The 18,837-nt window shown below is 43.5% G+C and overlaps 1 pseudogene; it reads right to left on the bottom strand.

The window, feature by feature from the left end:
- Positions 1-503: 503 nt before the first annotated feature.
- LOC133927619 (DNA oxidative demethylase ALKBH2-like) lies at positions 504-13,618 on the bottom strand (annotated as a pseudogene).
- Positions 13,619-18,837: the final 5,219 nt, after the last annotated feature.

Here is an 18,837-nt window from a genome sequence, read left to right as displayed (position 1 = left end):
GCATCGTTTGGTTTTTGGTTCACAATTTGGCCATTATTCCATGCAATCTGATAATCCGGTTGACCCTTAGAGCATGTACGTTAGGTCTGATGCGCATGCAGCTGACCCTTAGAGCATGTACATTAGGGTGTAAGGATGTACCTTTTTAACTGTACTAGCATAGGTGTTTAGATGGAGAACAATGTACATATTTAAGTCCTGTTATTTATATTATTACTAATAAGATAGTTAATTATATTTAAACCCATAGTCTTTGTTTATATTAAAAATTATAATTTCTATATAGGTACTTACCACTCTTTTCTTAAACACCTAGTATTATTCATAGCCTTACAAATGCAACATTTTCCCTTGAAACCGAGGTCTCCATATTTCCAGCTTGCAAGAAAAACAAGCGCAACATGTCCAGTCTGGTGCTAAAGCCAGCTGATAAAATACAAAATCTTCACAAGCGAAAATGCGTGCATTTACATTGCTGGGTAGGGGAAACTAACAGGACATGTTCAGGCTATCACACGCCGGAAAGTCAGATTGATCCTTGCCGAGCTGGCTTTAGCTTGCTTCGGCACCGAGTGTTGCTAGTGTTAGACAATAGGATCCTCTATTTTCGGTAATGTAGCACGTCCGATTCTATCAATCACACGTTAGTTAGCACGCCAATCTCCTCCGATCTTGTTTCCATAAATCGGTTATAAAGATATGGCTAGTGCCTGGCTATATATATGTAACATTGCTTCTCAATGGAATATATCGCGTGATTATCTCATATGACGTCCAACACCGGTACTCTTTCCCGTTCCCATCCTCCCACCTCCACCACTCCTTCTCATATCATTGTCGGCAACGGGTCTTCTTTACCTGTTACTTCTGGTGGTTACTGCTCCTTTAATTTACCTAGCGGGTAGCTTCATCTTCATAATGTTTCGATCACTCCTAACATAATCAAAAATCTTATTTCTGTTCGTCAATTTGTTCTTGATAATTGGTGCTCCGTTGAGTTTGACCCTTTCGGCCTTTTTGTGAAGGACCTTCGCACCAGGAACGTAATCGTCAGGTGCAATAGCTCCGGGCATCTTTATCCTCTCTGTCTGCCTAACCCATCGGTGTTTGCCCTCACTGCCGGTGCTCCTTCCTTCAACCTTTGGCATCGACACCTTGGTCATATTGGTTCAGACGCTCTTTCTAAGTTAATCAGTTCAGCCGTTATCTCATGTAATAACAAAGACCCCCCACCCTTTGTCATGCCTGCCAACTCGGGTGGCACGTTCGGTCACCTTTTATTTCCTCCAATTCTCGAGCTATAATTTTTTTTTGATTTAATACATTGTGATCTCTAGACCTCGCCTGTGGTCAGTGTGTCAGGTTACAAATATTACCTTGTTATTCTTGATAACTGCTCCTATTATCTTTGGACATTTCCTTTACGGCTAAAGTCTGACACTTTTTCTACCATCTCTCACTTTTTTGCGTATGTTGCCACGCAGTTCAGGTGCACCATCAAGAGCATTCAGTGAGACAACGGTCGTGAGTTTGACAACTCCACCGCCCGCACTTTCTTCCTAACCCAGAGTGTCGCACTCCGCATGTTGTGTCCACATCATCCAAACAAAATGGTAAAGCTGAGCGCACCATTCGCACCACTAACAATATCGTTCGTTCACTTCTGTTTCAGGCTAGCCTTCCCCCCTCCTACTGTGTTGAGGCGCTTCATGCTGCCACCTATCTCCTGAACCGTCACCCTACCAAGGCCCTAAAAAGCCACACTCTGTTTTTTGCTCTCTACGGTACTCATCCGTCCTATTCTCACTTTCGGGTTTTCGGTTGTGTGTCTTCATATGCATGACCCACGAGAACCTCATCTTACCGCCCTAAAAAGGATCCTCCACTACATCAACGGTACTCTTGATCATGGTCTTCGTCTTCATCGATCCGCTTCACCAGACTTAGTTGTCTACTCTGATACCGATTGGGCAGGTTGTCCCGATATACGCAAGTCCACCTCGGGCTATGCCGTATTCTTAGGTGATAATCTTGTCTCCTGGTCGTCCAAGCGCCAGACTACAATTTCTCTTTCCAGTGCGGAGGCCAAGTATCGGGCTGTGGCCAATACAGTTGCCGAGGCCACATGGTTACGTCAGCTCTTGGATGAACTTCACAGTCCTCTACATCATGCTACGTTGGTGTATTGCGACAACATCAGTGCTATGTACCTATCCACCAATCCAGTACAACATCAACGTACCAAGCACATCGAGATTGATCTTCATTTTGTTCGGGATCGTGTCACATTGGGAGAGGTCCGTGTTCTCCATGTTCCGACCTCCTCTCAATTCGCAGACATCTTCACCAAGGGACTACCGACATCGGTCTTCACCAAGTTTCGATCCAGTCTCAACGTCTCACCCACCGTTTCAACTGCGGGGGCGTGTTTGACAATATGATCCTCTATTTTCGGTAATGTAGCACGTCCGATTCTATCAATCACACGTTAGTTAGCACGCCAATCTCCTCCGATCCTGTTTCCATAAATCGGTTATAGATATATGGCTAGTGCCTGGCTATATATGTAACATTGCTTCTCAATGGAATATATCGTGTGATTATCTCTCTAACAGCCAGTCACGCTGAGTGAGCAGTGATCTTGAGCTGCTGTTGCCAGTTACGCTGAGTGACCTATGCTTCAGAAGAAAAGAGTGCTGCTGTTGAGGAGCAGTGATCTTGAGCCGCTTACGAGCAGCTTCTCCGGATCCAGATCCTGATGCAGCTGCTAGACACTCAGAACGAATCAATTCAGTGCTGATGCGCTACAAGAAGAAAATAACAGAGCCAGTTCAGAACTGGCTTTCAGTAAACCAGTTCTGATCTTGTGTACCTTGTGATTTGGCAGGCTTCTTCCTCAGTAAGAAATCGCGCTCACATCATCAGCATGCCATGAAACGTAGTCTGAACCGGCCTCGTCTGTTCAGGAGCAAGCTGTTAAAATAGCTCCCGGGAAGGGCTTCATGCAGCTAATTAACATACATGAATCGGTAAATCACTAGAAATTATGAACGTGGATAGTTTGCACTGTCCTGTCAGCCTGGTTGTCATATACAACCTAGTGGATACTTCTCAAATATCAAAGCGAGCTGGTTTTTGCCCATCACATATAACAATGTAAAGAGTCATGTAAGGACACTTCTTACCGCTTTCAAGATATCCTTGAGCACAGGGAATTCATCCCAAGAATGTGCATGCGGCTGATGGCCGCTATACTTCAAATCTGTTAGGTCTTCATCTGCGACATAACATGTATCTCTAGGCTGCAGAATGTCAAGAGCAAGGATCCTTGGATAAGCAGCATTCTCAAAGAATAGATATTTACATTAGATAAAGTTTTCTTTCTCCAACTAGTGGCAACCTTATTCTATCTCTCTTCAGCAATCCAAGAATAACACCTCTCTGCTGCCACTAAGGCACTAACTAGCGTTTGCTTCTTCTGCCATCTCGTTCAGTTGAATGCCGTTGACCCATTGTTAGTCTTTGTAAAAAAATACCAGAATGCCCTTGTATAACTGAGAAGGGATCCCACTTGAGTATCACTAGTTTCAGTGTCATTGGCACGTACAAATCAGCTCCATCCTCAAGAATCACACCTCTCTTCTGCCACGAACTAGCGTTTGCTTCTTCTGCCACGTCATTCAGTTGAATGCCGTTGACCCATTGTTTGTCTATCAGTTTTTGTAAAAAAAACCAAAACGCCCTTGTATAAATGACAAGAGGTTCTACTTGTAAGCTGTATCACTAGTTTCAGTGACATTGGCACGCACATATCAGCTCCATCCTCAACCTCTTCTCCACGGCAGATCACAGATGTCCACTATTGTTGACACTGCTGTTTAAGTGCACACCTCTGTCACAAACTGCTTGCCACTGGTTTGATGAATTAAATACGAAACGGAATACGTGCATGAATCATGATGCTGTTTCAAGAGATTTTGGGTGATGGTCGCTTAGCCAAAAATCCATGCTGTCAATCCATTTTACAATAACTGCAACCGGTTCACATGGAAGCATCGAAGCCCATTTCAATGAATGAAGACCGATGGGCTACGGAGTGGAGATGATGTCGTCGTGTCATTGCTCGTGATGTCTTCACCAGGTTTCTTCCATTTGACCCTGGACCCCCGGAGACGGAGAACCCTAAGGATATGTTTCATGGTGTCAATCCTCTGAAGCAAAATTTTTCAATTCCTAACCCTCAAACAAGCATCCAAACCATACCAACACCACATGGCACAACCGTGATCACCTTTTACATGATCAAAATTTTAAGCTGAAATACTAAACCAACTATAACACAATGCTCCCCGCGAAACGACACACATTCACTACCCAAAGCAAAGCAGGAACCAATGCTAAACACATGACCCACCTCTACGTCGCAAGATCCTACTTTTTCCCGGAGATGGTCAAATGGGTCTTTCAGGCCGGCCCGGCATGGGCTTGTTTAGGTATGACTGGCCCGACCGGCCCGGAGGCACATGCGGCCTGACGGAGGCATGGTGCAGGGGCGGCCCGGCGGCACGGCTGCACACCGACGGGCCGGCGGGCACGATGGAGGCATTGCCGGTCCGTTGGCACGATTGGGCACGCTGGTCCGGCACCACTTCGAAAATAGGAAAAAAATAAACATAATAGTTACAAAATTCTAAAAAATAAAAAAAATATAGGAAATGAATAAAATAAGCTTTATTGATTGGTTGCCTCGTTAAACTTTCTACTAGAAAGAAAAAAGAGTACAACCTATGGCTATGCTTCCAAAGTACATGGTTTTATTAGAAACCCTAGAATTTTGCTTGCAATATTTAACATACTTCCTCAAGTGCCCCGTTTCATTTGTAGACCTGGCACTTAATTCATTGTTGTATATATTACACTTAGCAAATCTTACCTGTTCCCCTTTAATTTCTCTAAAGACCTTCTCAAAATGCTGCCACACTCATAACCATGCACGCAGTTCTCAGCGTCTTGATCCATGAATGGAAAATTGGAAATATAGAAATAATAGAATTAATTTGTTGAAGTGGGTAAGTGGCTTTGGAGTTTGGATCAGTGGGAGTTTGGCATGGACAGATAGTGGCTATTTATAAGCCAAGATGAGAGGTGGGTGACAGGTCCTAGGCCGCTTTCAAAAAAAATAAAGAAAAATCATAAAAAATCCAGAAATAATAGGGAGACATAATTAGTTTTAAAAATGAGCTTTATTGATAGGTTGCCTCATTAAAAACCTTTGTAGCAAAGGAAAAAAGAGTACAACATAGCTCAAAAAATTAGAAATTACACGTTCTTAAGTTTCAACAACATCTAGATACAAATTTTGAATGAAGCTTCAAGCTCAGTGTTCTCTGTAGTGTGTTGCATTCACGTTTCAGCTTGTTCCCAATCTTTTACTATGGTGAGTATTTTCACCGTGACATTTATTCTTCTCTCTTTGATTATCCTTCTAGTAAGACTGAAGGTAGCTTTAGAAGAAGCTGTAGATACGGGAACCGTTAACAAATGGGGGTGTGAAGGCGGTGAATCGATGGGACCATCGGGAGGATGAGGATATGCCATTGTCTCAATTGAAATCAAGGTAAGGAGATGTGTGAGTAGAGAATCGATTGAGTTTTGTTTATATACAAGAAGTCTCAGCGGTAGTGGATGGATGTGGTAGCACTAAAAAGCCTATTGCCTAGACTGCATCGACCTATTAGGGGTACCACCAAAAAGTCTATTATTTAGACTGCACCGGCCTATTAGGAGTACCATTGAAAACTGTATAGTTTTTTAAACCTACATTAAGGTGAAAACCAGCGTATCCGATACCCTTCATCAATAAAAGTGATTCGATTATGACCTTACCAGCGTATCCGATGCCCTTCAGCAATATAAGGCACTGCATCATTGCCTCATGCATAGGGTTTCCCCTGCCTCTACAGTGATGCACGATTATGCCCTTACCAGAGTACTGGATGCCCTTCGTCAATATAAGACATCTCCATCTCGGTCATCTAAACAAACTACTAACACTAAGCATGGCGAGAAGAGATAGATGAAGAAGGGCCATGCAAAAATTTGAAGTTCATCCACCAAATGATCCAAGAAGGGACGTGTTCGAAAATTGCTTAATGCGGAAAGGTATGTCAAGGCCTGAATGCCATTGTGGACAAACATGCAGTGTTCGATGTTCACATGACTTGGATACCTTCGGGAGGAGGTACTTATATTGTTAGAACATAGATGCGCTTTCCAAAGAGAGCGAATCTTCTCATGTAATTACTTTGAAATGACACAATTTTCCATTCACTTCTTGCACTAACATTTTCGTCCGCAGACAACAATTCACATCCAACCACCAACCGGGGTGTGTGCATTTCATCAGTGGATCAATGATTTTGTATCCCCCAAGGACTAGGAATGGGTGGATCAAAGGAAGAAGTGGGACGACGACGAGCTAAATTGGAGGCATGAGAAAGAAGCGTGCGCACAAGCGTGTAAGAAAGAAACATCAAGTGATGAGGATTGACTATGATGTCACTCCACCGTATGCCAGCTATTTACTTTCCCTAAGGCATGTCTATATGTTATGCTTACGTGTGTGCCTCAAGTGATGCAAATTTCCTATGTGTGTGCCGTATCCCAGTATAATTGTGTTATGTAACCGTACTCGAATGAACTATCACCATCCGTTATTCTACAAACCTTTTTTAACTCACAAAATTGGTTGACAAAACACGACCCCTTGACCTTATCCATGCTACGATGAAAAGTCGCCACTCCGTATGTATCTTCCCCTCTATGCAGATAACAACTACACATCAATTATTGTTGCCCTTGTATCATTAAACATTAGTTGAGACTGTTCCTGCATGATGCAAAAACAACCACTCCACATTGTTAGAGAAGATGCTCAAGCATGTGACACATCACATCCATAACACTTGCACCTATAGCTAGCCTACACCTATATCTTGGACACTCGCCCGTGACCTTATCCCTTCTCTCTCTCTGTTAGTGGGCACTTTCGATAGATGTGCAATAACTCTCCCTCGAACACAGTGAATAGTTTCTGGTAGTATTCTCCCCTTGTGCATATAAGGGTAAGCAATCCATGGCTACTTCATGTCCAACACAGTCCAACACAATCCCTTCTATGGCTACCGGTTCAGGGTTTGGGTCCAACAAGGGTAAGTGCAAGATGGACCATTACGAGCTATGACACGACATCCTTGATAGACTTAAGTGTGAGGACGAAGAGCGAAAGAGAAATGAAGACCCGCGGTAGAAGAAGAGAGAGATCGAGCTTTAGATAGAAGGGCACGAGTCACGCTTGCCATGGTGCGACTGTGGTAAAATAGCATGCCAGAAATCGTTCTCGCTCGCCATGGTTGCTTGGTACTGATGTGGGGTAAGTGTGCATGACATGTTACCGTGCTATGAATTTCATCTAATTCACATGCTTCCCTCCAACAGCATGACAAGCCTATGTGAAGGTACGAATGGTACGTGAACAAAGAAGATTACACGAACATCAACTACGGCTATGATGAGGCTGAGGCAATGAGGCACACGGATTTTGAACAGCCAAAGATGAGGCTATGAGAGATCAATGAAGAGTGGTGGTATAAGTATCTCACTACATGCGGTAACATGCCAGTTCCTCCGTAATGTATGTGCAGCCTATCAGTTGTGTCGGGGCTTGTGGCGCATGGACTCGCACAAGGGTACGTGTGCAGCAAACCCTACCCCCATGGATGCAACTTCCAAGAGACCCACTGGGAATATCTAGGTGAGAAGCCTGCATCTTTTCCACCAATCCAGTAGATGTTTTCTTACAGCTGACAATATGTCTTTCCATAAGCCATGCTTTATTTAACGATGGAGTACTACATGCCATTGTAACTTACCGTAGATTGTGTACTAAATGTGATGTACTTTACTTTCATCAATGCAATGGTAGGGATTTATCATTCTACCAATATGCCTTTTCTAAGCCCAATGCTTGCATAGGATTCCCTGCCTTACATGCTGAGGCAACAATAACTCCTTGCTGAACATTTCCATATTGAAATGACCACATTAAGCATAGCTTTCATAAGGAATCTCTTACAAGCATCAATGCCACAACTTTTCCTTCTTTCATAGGGAATCCCATGTCATTTGCCCTTGTGCACAATACTCCCATGCTCCAATCCTTAGTTATTCCCATGCACTTAGTCCACACACTAGCCCCCAGCCACCATAAATAACCCCATCCTCAACCATGGATAGACAACTCCTTCCCCATCTCTCTCAACTGTAATATCTTCTTCAGCTCCACCAAGCACACCTAAGAAACATTGGGGGATTTTCATCCCCTAGGGGATCGAACCACCGATGTGTTTCTGTGGTGACTCTTGTAGGCTTCACGAGTCCTAGGACATCCCCTACACCTATGACAGATGCTTCTTCATGTGTGTCAACTACTAGTGCAACCCGCCTCGATATGGACCATACGAGTACCCACTGGTATAGCGATATAGATCACTCATGTGACACTTTCCATATGATTTCATATATTGCCCTACTAATCTCCCATCTTGTTTCATTTCTCTAGTCTACTCCATCTATCTATGACTTCATGGAATGGCTGGACATGGAGCAAACTAAGGCGGTGGGTCTACATGAGCATGTGGTGGAGGAGGCAAGCTTACAAATGATGGGAGTACGAGCAATATCAGGAGGAACTATGACTCAAGAGTCAGGAGGAGGAGCGCATGAGGAAGGCAGCTAAGGAGCGCGGCGCGGCTGAGGCACGTGAAGCAGAGAGGGAAAGGAAGCGGGATAGGGCCCATCAAGCTAAGGCGCAGGGCTCCGATGCCCTGTAGAAGGGCAAATATCCTAGGTGCACTCAGTAGAGAGTATCTAATGTAACCCGACCTATTTTCATTCCCTAAGGCATTTTAGGTTTAGTAGCGGCTTGCTATTAGGTTAGTTTTTAGTCGTACCGTACATGCCATTGTTTGTTATCGCCATCTCTATATGGTTAGGGTCCTTTTGTGCTATGAAAGAAAACCCCACGTCCCATATAATATTCATCAGCGTATGTAACTACCATCCGGATTTTATGATAATTATGCTTCACAACTACTATTATTTTAAAAAATTATATTTTACACCCTCCCATGTTTACTTCACTAAAAATTAACTCACACACTTTTACATCAACTAAATAAAGAAATCTCGACAAAATGACATTGAACCAAAATTAAGGATAGAATGAACCACTCCGTAATACCGTTTGAACAATTATTTGCACAACTAGTATTTTCACCAAATGAATTTACAATATTTTTCAAATTACTGTATACAAAAATTTTATTAGAAAAAACAATTATACTAAGCGGTCAATTTTTTTTTGCCATATCGTCCATTCATTGGGCAAGATGAAGTTCTCACCCACAGAATGGGTGAGACATTCCTCTCTTCGGTTATTTAATGCACTAAGTAGCGAGGCCCACAAGTTCTCACTCGTTCAACAGGTAACAGTAGGCTACACATGTAATGTTTTCAAACAGACATGCATTCTTCAAAATATTAAAAACAAATATAAAAATTCATGGCAAAAATGCAAAAATAGACAACATACATCTGAGTATTTGGCAAAATAGATAATAGACCGGTGTATTTGCACATCTAGCACCTATTTGGCACATCAAAATCCAAAAATCCGATTTTGGGACCTGAAACACCGAAAAAAGACTGGCCCCACCATTTTCGGCACCTGAGGTGCCGAATACGGCACTGCTCACCCATATTCGGCACTTGAGATGCTGAAAATGGTGAATAGTACCGTATTCGGCACCTCAGGTACCGAGTACGGCCTGTGCTGTGCATCGCGCGAGAAGCTGAAGTTTAACTCACGATTTTTTGGAGTACAAACATATTCGAAAAATTCTAAATGTTTTCATGAGGAAACTAGAGATCACTAGCAACCCATTTTAATTGGTTTAATCCAAAAAGCCTGAGCCAATATTTAATTAATAAGCCAACTTTTATAAATTCTAGAAATATTTAATGCCTCAAATAGACTGTCAAAAATCTAGAAAAATTCACTAATATTCTTCTCATGTGATGTACTAATTTATAAAAATGTTTTCAACCCTATGTTATTTGGTGAAAAAGTGAATTCCTTTGTAATGCCATTTATATGCATTTTTATCATTTCATAAGATATTCTCTTTTTAATTAAATTTGAATAAAAATAATTTAACATGCACTAAACATTGGTTCTCATATTATATTAAGGCTTTGTAATGCTCTATTTATATGTATTTTTTATTATTTCATATTAATATTAAACCTTGTTGGAAAGAAATCTGCAAGGTCATTTTGTAGTGAATTAATGTTGGGAGGATACAAATTCTAATTTATCGAACATTAATAGTTATGAAAAATAATTATCATATAACCCGGCATAGAGATTACATACGCTAATAAACCTTACATTTGATATGAGGTTTTTCGTCGGTGCGTGAATGGATACTAACCATAAAGAGATGATGACAATAAATATTTGCATGTACGGTATGCCTAACAACTAACTTAATAGTGTGCTGCTGCTAAACATAACATGCCTTAGGGAATGAAAATAGACCGAGTTACAAAAGGTGGTCTCTACTGAGTGCACCTGAGATATTTGCCCTTCCTCAGAGCATCGAGGCCTGAAGCCTTAGCGCGATGGGCCCTCTCTCGCTTCCTTTCTCTCTCATCCTTGGGAACTTCAGCCGCGGCACGCTCCTCCACTACCTTCCTCATGTGCTCCTCCTCCTGACACTTAAGTCGTAGTTCCTCCTATTGTTGCTCATACTCTTAGCATTCGTACGCTTTCCTCCTCTACCACATACTCATTTGGAGCCACTGCTTCTGGTCGTCACTTTGCTCCATACCTAGCCATTCCATGAAGTCACATAGAGGTGGAGGAGAATAGACAAATGAAAGAAGATGAGAGATTAGTAAGACAGTGCATGAAATCATATGGAAAGTGCCACATGAGTGATCTATGTCGCTATACTGGTGGGTACTTGTACGAACCATGTCGAGACTTGTCGTACTGGTAGTTGGCACATATGAAGAAGCATAGACCATAGGTGTAGGAGATGTTCTGTGACTCGCGAAACCTACAAGGGTCACCACAGAAGCACATCGGCGGTTCGACCCCCTGGGGGATGAAAATCGCCCAATGTTTCTTGGGTGGGCTTAGTGGAGTTGAGTAAGACATTGCAGTTGAGAGAGTTGAGGAAGGACCGGTCTATCCATGGATGAGGGTGGGGTTATTTATGGGGGCTGGGGGCTGGTGCTTGGATTGAGTGCATGTGCATGACTGGGGGCTGGAGCATAGGATTCCTTGTGAAAGCTGGAAAAGTTCTAGCACTGATGCTTTCCAGAGATTCCCTACGAAAGCTTGGTGTGGTCATCTCATTCTGCAAAAGTTCAGCATGAGTTTTTGTTGCCTTTGCATGGAGGCATGGATTCCTATGAAAGCTGAGTCGTGTAGTCACTTCGTGTCTATTGCATGACTCACGACAGAGGTGTTGTCATTTCATAGTTAAAGCTACGTCGTGTGGTCACTTCCTGTCTAAAGATTGACTCACGATAGAGGTGTTGTCATTTTATGGTTAAAGCTGAGTCGTGCCGTTAATTCATGTCTAAAGGATGTCTCACGATAGAGGTGTTGTCTTTTAATGCTTAAAGCTCTGTCATGTGGTTATTACAAACATTAGATAAATTAAAGTTATGTGCCAAAATTATTTGACAAACATTAGATAAATTAAAAGTAATTACAACAACAATAACAATGAATGAGACATAATATGGTTGACTACTATATTTTAGTGAATAGTACATGTGTCATAAAGAATTACAAGTACTGAACAATAGCACTGCCTCCTCAACGACGACGAGCACACAGTCCCCAGGAGTGTAAGCATCTGGCGGGTGTGTGACCCTCATCCCAGCAGCCTACAGTGGCCCCTGCCTCGTATCCCCTTGACCGTTGTCATCATCGTCCTGTCCTGTGTGACCCCCACCGAACGTGTATCCAGACCCGCTAACTTGGCCCTGTATGTACCATGATGACGGATCCTCATACGGAAGTGTCGACACCCCTAAAACGTGCTCCAATGGAGTCCGGTGTCCCGAAGGCTCAGCCTACTAGTACCACTGTGAACCTTCAGGTGCATCAAAATATTGGGGGTACTGTCCGCTGAGGATATCGGTGAAGCTTGTGGCCTGCATTGCAGCGGCCCAGTCAAAATCATGTGTACCATTCCAGCTAGGCGTCTGTTGCGTATAGTCAACGATGTCCTTATGATGCATCGAAGCTGCAGGCAGAGGTGTCATCGTAGTATGAGGAGGTTGTGTACACTAGGGGGGCATGTGAACCTAGTGTACACTGTTCAGGTTGAGGCGCCTGCGTGCACTCCTCGGCCTTAGCACTGGAACATGACACATGATGTTCCGAAGCCGAAGGTGCCTCTCGTGACTGTGTGCGAACGGGTTCGTCACGAGCATTGGACGAGCGCCTGCTGTGGGAGGCACGAGATGGATCCATTGCTGGTATGTAATACCCCCTCCAACGAGGGTCACAACCACCTAAACCACGTATAGTCGATAGGAAGCGAGACCCTCTCATCCTCATGTACTCCCAGAGAGGGTTCCGATCCCTCCACGTTGATGACCTGCTTGGTTCTCCACAAGCTTGCTCCACCTGCGTATGCATTGCGTACGCCTCTTCGGTTTGTATGAGATGAGGGACGTGTTAGTAGTACGGAGGTTTAACTAATTAAAACTGTTATAAGTACCACATCACCTACCACAACATGAAGAAGGTGGGCACGATTCTCGGGGAACGGACTAGGGCCCGGCTCCACAAGTCTGCTGAGTAAGGTGGCACACGTGCATGGATGGTACCACAAAAGGTACTCCCAGTAGGTTCCATCATTGTACTGTCCAGCAGGAACAACGACATCCACCGCAGCTGACTCCGTCCACCTTTGTATGTGCTCGGCATTCACGGATGCCCAGTCCTGCATGCCTCCGGTCCCTTGTGTGCTCCTCCTGTATGTGACATACACAGTTATAACATAATAATATTGATCACCTTGGGCACCAATGCTATATACAATAACACACTTACTCGTGTGCCTGACCAGTGTCTCATGGGGGAGGTATTGGCACCACCTGTCGGTACCCAAACTGCTTTTGTACACGCTCAGAAGAATATACTTCCATGTTGTTCATGTACAACAAGAAACATTTAGTCATCCATAAGCCTGAGTCACACCAACAACATGATGTGATGAGCCCACCCATCGCAATTTTGGCCACTCGTGCCATACGCCCACTCCACGAGATCTGCGCTAAGGACGTTCAAATCACTGATCACCAAGAAGAAGCTACCATGGTCTTGTTTCCGACTCCATCTCGGCCTATCATTCATCCACCGATACCCCATCGTAGGCCTCATGTCATCTGCAATACCATCGGAGATAGGATGGGATAGTGGCTCCTGAGCTCCTAAGGCCGACAAACCGGGAGGTACTCCCAGCTCCATAGCTGTAAGAGGTGTAGATAGCTTGTTACAGATCCTTTCTTCAATGATCACTGGGTTGCATCACATAATCCTTTGTAGGTGGCAGCCAGCATAGCAAATCCCCAACTGTAAGATGTCGGCTCATAAGGATGTGAAGTGACCTGACTCGCTAATCATACAATATGGGGAACGATATAATCGCCTACCGTGTTACAGAACATGATGCCTCCCAGCAGGACGTACAAGTACACCTCATAATATTGTATTACTGTAGCCTCATCTGCATCCGGTGGGCATGGATCGAACTATGACAGCCCATGAATCCAGGACATGGAGAGGCCAACATCCTTCTTGTCATATGACACACCAAACCTAGAAGATGCAGATGGTTAATGAAGCTTGAATAACACTACAATATTTGAAGTGCAGTACATAAAAAAACAATTACATGCCTTCAATGTAACCCTTCCATTGTTCCTTCGCTGGTCACGAAACTACTAATGGGGCACCCTGATTGGATGCCTAGTTAGCATGGTCACGTCCCTCAATGTTATGATCATCTCGCCAAAAGTAAAGTGGAACGTGTGTGCCTCAGGAGCCACCGGTCGATGAGACATGTGAGCAGTGGTTCCTCAATTGGCGGGAGAGGTGTCCTACCACCACCCGCTGTGGGAGCTTCGGCCATCATGAGAGCGAAAGGTAGTAAGCCTGCCCGTGGGAGTGGCTCATGGAATCGAGGGTCCAACTCTTTAATCGTGTGGACACTCTGGGCTCACAACGAAAGCAACTATAAAAGGTATCCAATACATGTATTGTGTTAGTAGAAAATTATGTTAGCAATTAAAAAGCACATATAATCGTGGTACCTGCTTCCCTGTGAAAATTATTCGTCCTCTATGGTTCTTGTCATACCGCTGCTAAAGAAGTTCGGGAAGACCAGCATGAGACATGACAATGATTTCAAGCTACATGGTTCAATAAGTAGGTGAACAACAAATATGAATATATTACAAGCTTTATGTTTCAATACATATGTGAATAACAAAAAGAATATACTACATTCTTCATGGTTCAATAAGTATGTGAATAACAAATTAGAATATTTACAAGCTTCATGGTTCAATAAATAGGTGAAAAACAAGCTTCATGGTTCAATAAAATGCAACAACTCTAAAACACTACAGTTTGATAGTGCATGATAGTTTACCGTCGGGTCGAGAATGTCCTCCTTTCATGGCCAGGTTGTTTGCAAAGTTTGCACTTGTGTAGGCCATTAACAGCATCTGTTTCATCCTTGTCACCTTGCAGCCTCGTGGATCTAGGCCTTTCAGGATCTGTGCATCATGCTTGGGGATAAGGTACCCACGTAGGCCCCTCGATCGCTTTGTAGCTGCTTCCGTTGTTGAAGGACCGCATCTTTGGAAGCCATGTGCTCCTTAATGCATCTATCGTGAAGTACAGTGGTACGTACTGTGATCCGTCATTGCCGCCTATGTCCCTGCAAGCGGCTAAGACATGAGAGCATGAAATATGGTGCAGTTTTGGCTTATTGCATGTGCACTTCGTCTCGTGAGGCCCAAGTTGACATTGTTGCATGGTGTCTCCTGTACTATATCCTGAAGCATATCTACGATGGCACATGACCTCAAAGTCATTGTTGGCCATGTCGTAGATCCTCGTCCGATGAAAGTGTGCCTTGTTCCTCCTTCTGGATAAGGTTGACTCCACCTTAGGTGCGAATCGCGTGCTGTAATTCATAGCAGCATTACCACGGTCTTAAAAGTAGTCTACCGTTCTATAGAATGTGAGCTCAACGATGGCACACAATGAGAGGCCTCGTGCTCCCTTTAGGATATTGTTGAACACCTCCGCTATGTTTGTTGTCATGATGGTGTACCTAACATGGGATACAAAAATCTTAGAAGGCCTATTTGCATAAGATAGGGTTTAATATGATCATTTAAATTCTAAGTGCTAACCTGGCACCGAGAGTGTCATGGATTAGGGCCCAACGCTCCGCCAACTTTCCCGCTATCCACTGGCTAAACATAGCACATGAACGGCTAACGATAGTTTGTCCCCCAACAATTTGCGTTCACAAATGGTCCTCCTGTTCTTGTTGATCTGCCATCCTCTTGTGAGTGGTCTCATTTAACTCTCCCCATATCTCGTTGAACTTCGCCTGCTGGTTTTGCAGACATAAACCTTTGAATCTCTTTACAAGAGACTTGTTGCGGTACTTTGTGTACAGGTTCGCTCCCAAGTGGCGCATGCACCACCTTCTCTCCACATCAGGCCATGCAATGGAGTAGTTTGTTCTATCATGCAACATGTCCAACGCATGCAGAAGGCCCTTGTTGCGGTCAGATTTGATGTAAACTCATTCCCTGTTGCCCACGACACGTGTCCTCAAAAAAGTGAGGAACCACAGCCAGCTATCATTGTTCTCACTCTCAATCATTGCAAAGGTGAGAGGAATGATCTGATTATTTGTATCTACTGCATCGCTGCCATAATGGTACCATGATACTTGCCGCTTAGAAATGTGGCATCCACACATAGAACCGGCCTGTAATTTCTAAAAGCTTCGATGCATTATCTAAAGGACCAGAATAAGTTAATGAGGTACTGGTCAGTGGTGTTGTATGACCCATCCTCTAGCTTGATAGGCTCATCCGCCATCGTCCATTGAGTCCCTGAATCGTCATGACAATCTTCTGCAGTAGCCTTGGAGCATAGTTGTAAGACTCCTTGAAGCTTCCAAATAGCATCTTCAACGCCTTTTGCTTCGCTTGCCACACGATATGGTAATTGATCAGCATACCCGTCTTAGTCTGTACCTCCTCCACAATCGATTTTGGCGACAAACAAATGTTCGTGCCAACAAGGGTGATGAGGAGTAGGCTATGAACCTCGCATCAACGGCGTGGCTCACATTCCTAATAGCCTCTTCACTGCAAGTATGTGGTGTGTATCTACTGATTACAAAATAGTTCTTATATTTCGGTTTATGTGCTCATACGAAGTAAGGACAAATTGGGTGCTTGAAACACCTGACCTCATACTCAGTAGGGTTAGACCGAACGCACTTGTTATCCCTTCTTGTCATTACAACATAGTTACCAATAAAGTAGACGACCTCCCCCCCCCTCCCGTTACGAAATTGTTGCCCGACCTGGATGTCCCTATTATTGTATCCCCAGTTAGATAAGGTGTTATACTCAATGATGGCACAATCCAGCAAACTAGCACTACGAAAGTACTGGATCGCTGGCACCGGGTCATCATTGTCAGCATCTTCTTCATCCCCACTACCACCGGCTTCATCATCCATGCATCCTGCATCTACATCAGAATGATCCACTCTAGCTCCATCTCTACCAGAATTGCCCTCCCTGACATGCCCTCCATACTCTTCATGCATCACCTGCTAGCCTGATCCTTCCGTGGTACTCACTGCATCACCATGCACCAGTCGTGGCACTATGTTTATGTACACTCCCATAACAAAGTTCTCCTCTAATGACTTGCGAAGTATAAAGCCCATGCGTTGTTCCTTCTCATCTCGAACAACATATGGACAACGACCGAGCTGTTTGGAACAACCCATGATCGCATACCCTCCAGGACAACAGTATGGGATTGCTGGTTTAAATGCAAAAGGCTCATAACATGTGATTTCAGTTCATCTAGGTCATTAGGTATCTCAACCAAAATCTCTATGTGCTGGCAGTTCTAAATTGTTATGAGCCTCCCGTGCAAAACTGCGGGACATTCTCCATAATAGATATGGAAAGTCATATCGTATCTAGTAACAAAGATATATCTAATGATGCACGTTTGCCCGATCTTCCGAAGGTAATATGATAAGTCGAATGGTGGAGTTTCGACGTTGATGATCCAAAGGCTCCGACCAGAACAGATCGAAAACCCTTGCAACCACTACACCACTACTCCATAGTTATCAACCGTTCTAAGACGCGGTTGACCTCGCCAAGAAGGCTTTTTCTGCAAGCGAATTGAGAACAAAAGGAAGAACAGATAGATGCAATCTGAATATTGCTAATTACCAATGAAGTACTCGAGTTTGGGATTCAACAAACTGATAAACGGTGAAACTGTCTAAAATAGAATAATCTAAACTAAACCCGAGCCTAAACTATGACGACTACCGTATATTTATAGGAGGACATGAGGGGGTCAACCTAGGGTTGTGAGCCGTGGAAAGAGGCGTGCACAACATGGAATCCGACCTCGACACGATTACAAAACCCGACAGTGTCCACAACGGTGAAGCAACACTTTATTCCTTCGACTTTGACTAAACTATAAGGAACATTTGGTCGAGCATAGATCTATTTGAAAGGGCTCGACATAAGCTTTCCAGCAAAAATGGACTTCGTATGAGAGAGTTATGCCCATTTTAATGACGTGCTATCTTGAGACTCGACCACGACCATGACTTCGACCACGTCGATGACTTCGACTAGAGCTCAGCCTCGAGTCCGAGTAGACTTGACCTTCAAGGGGTGACATCCAGGTAAGGTTGTAGTACGTCTCCCATATTCTTAAGCAATAAAATATCACAATAATCCATCCAAGGAAACATGAACAACGAGAAACGAGTTCACCTAGTGGTATAATTGTCATGCACGTGCTCTTGTAATTAGACCTTGTACAATTTGAGGATTATTGACGGTATTGATCATATCCAAAGAAGCCATGTGATCATCATCCTCCCCCTCTTGAATTGGAGTCATCCTCGACTCAAGCTCATCTTCTTCTCCCAAGTTGACCTTCAAATCTGAAATATTAAATACGAGACTAACCACAATCTACAGGTAGGTTCAATTTGTATGCATTGTCATTGATTATCTCAATTATCTTAAATGGTCCATCAGCTCTAGACATCAACTTTGATTTTCTTAGTTCTGGAAACCTATCCTTCCTCAAATGCAACTAAACTAAATCACTTGGTTTAAATTTTATTTGCTTCCTACCTTTACTTCCAGCAATCCTATACTTTTTGGTCATGCTCTCTATATTCATTTTAGTTGTATCATGCAACTTAAGAATAAATTCAGCATATTTTTTAGCATCTAAATTAAGTCTTTAAAAAGTAGGCAAAGGTAGTAAATCAATAGGAGCACGGGGATTAAATCCATACACTACCTAGAACAGACTTACCTTGGTGGTAGAGTGTACCAACCTATTGTAAGCAAATTCAATATGCAGTAAAC

Source organism: Phragmites australis, chromosome 8, assembly GCF_958298935.1.
Source record: "Phragmites australis chromosome 8, lpPhrAust1.1, whole genome shotgun sequence".
Taxonomy (NCBI): domain Eukaryota; kingdom Viridiplantae; phylum Streptophyta; class Magnoliopsida; order Poales; family Poaceae; genus Phragmites; species Phragmites australis.
Note: the sequence above shows the minus strand (reverse complement) of the source record. Positions and strands in the feature narration are given on the sequence as shown.